The sequence below is a fragment of the Protopterus annectens genome, chromosome 1.part1, assembly GCF_019279795.1.
Source record: "Protopterus annectens isolate FY-2018-M chromosome 1.part1, PAN1.0, whole genome shotgun sequence".
In the NCBI taxonomy this organism is placed as follows: Eukaryota; Metazoa; Chordata; order Ceratodontiformes; family Protopteridae; genus Protopterus; species Protopterus annectens.
The window spans coordinates 1,177,891,193-1,177,892,947 of record NC_056726.1 but is presented as its reverse complement, the minus strand read 5'-3'; the positions used below and the strand labels follow the sequence as shown (position 1 = coordinate 1,177,892,947).

At 56.2% G+C, this 1,755-nt stretch overlaps 1 non-coding gene across 1 annotated transcript; it reads left to right on the top strand.

The window, feature by feature from the left end:
- The first annotated feature begins 943 nt into the window (after positions 1-943).
- On the top strand, positions 944-1,097 carry LOC122817687. The gene has a single exon (XR_006367317.1). It is a non-coding gene; the product is annotated as a 5.8S ribosomal RNA (ribosomal RNA).
- Positions 1,098-1,755: the final 658 nt, after the last annotated feature.

Sequence of the window (1,755 nt, the reverse complement as noted above, 5' to 3'; positions counted from 1 at the left end):
GATTCCGGAGAGGGAGCCTGATAAATGGCTACCACATTCAAGGAAAGCAGCAGGCGTGCAAGTTACCCACTCCCAACTTGGGGAGGTAGTGACGAAAAAGACCAGTACAGGACTCTTTCAAGGCCCTGTAATTGGAATGAGTACAATTTAAATCCTTTAACGAGGATCTATTGGAGGGCAAGTCTGGTGCCAGCAGCCGTGGTAATTCCAGCTCCAATAGCGTATATTAAAGTTAATGCAGTTAAAAAGCTCATAGTTGGATGTTGAGATCGGGCTGGCAGTCTGCAGTGAGGTGAGCTACTGCCTGTCTCTCTGTGTCTTTCTCTGACTCCTATCTCTCCATGCACCCTTCTGGACACCAGCAGGACTGAGCCTGTGTCTCCAGGGGGGGAGTGAAGGAGGGAAGGAGGGAGGAGCAGTGGAGGGAGTGAGAGGAGGGGTGGTGTCTGTTCCCCTTGGCTCCCAGTGGCAGGAGGGAGGGTGTGTCCGTGTGGTGGGAGATGTGGGTGCTTCTCTACTGCCATGAGGGGATGGTGGTGGAGGTGTGCCTGGCCCAATGGTGCTGTTCACCATGCACCCCGGAGGTGGCTGGCTTCCCATGCGGTAGTAAGAGGGAGAGGGTACCATCCCGGTAGAGGGGCTGTGGCCTCCCCTCTTTCCTTGTGGGGCCACCCCCAGAGGTGGCACACTGGAGTCCTCTCCTCGATGTCAGCCATGGGTACCTGTGGAGGATACCCAGCTCCATGCGGGGTGTTGGTTCAAAAGCTAAGAAGATCGGCAGTGTGGCCAGGTGCCGGCTGCTGTGGGACTCCCTGCTGTCCTGCAGTGTGGGGCCTGTAACCCTGGTCTGGGCACCCATGGCAACACCCATGAAACCTTGCATGCTCAATTTGAGGTGCGATGCCGGGAGGGCAGCAGTGCCCCCGGTGAATGAGAACTGTATGACTCTGAGTGGTGGATCACTCAGCTCGTGCATCAATGAAGAATGCAGCTAGCTGCGAGAACTAATGTGAATTGCAGGACACATTGATCATCGACACTTTGAATGCACTTTGCAGCCCCGGGTTACTCTCGGGGATATGCCTGTCTGAGAGTTATCGTGGCTTCCATCGCCCATGGTGGTGTCTGGTCCTTGTTGAGGGTGTGGCTGGGGAGTTGAGGGAGCCACTGCAGGCCACCCTGACCCCCCAGGAAAGACATGGATGGAGGAGGAGTCCGCTGCCACCCAGAGCCAAAGCTTTTGCATGTCCGGCCTGCCCATGGAGGCTGTCTGTGGTACCACCACCGTGCTGTCCTTCTGGTGTGAAAATTGACACCTGCCTGCTCTGTTCCTGCGTGCCAATGCCATGTTGGCTGTCCTCTACTGAATTAAGTTTGGTTGTGGGGAGTGGTTGTGTGGGGGCCAAGGGAGGATGAGTAGTCTGTCCACCCCTGAGGCCCCTGCTGTTCCCCCCATGACCATGCAGTGAATGTGACCTCAGATCAGATGTGGCAACCCCCAGATTTAACCATATTACTAAACGGAGGAAAAGAAACTAACCAGGATTTCCTCAGTAACAGCGAGTGAAGAAGGCATAGCCCAGCACCATATCCCCTGCCCAGGAAACGGGTGCAGGGAAATGTGGCGTATGGAAGTCTGTCTCCCCAGCGCTGCCCAGGGGGCCCAAGTCCTTGTGATTGAGGCACAGTCTGTGGATGATGTGAGGCCGGTGGCGGCCCCCGGTGCATTGGGATCAGGCCATCCTGAAGTCGGGT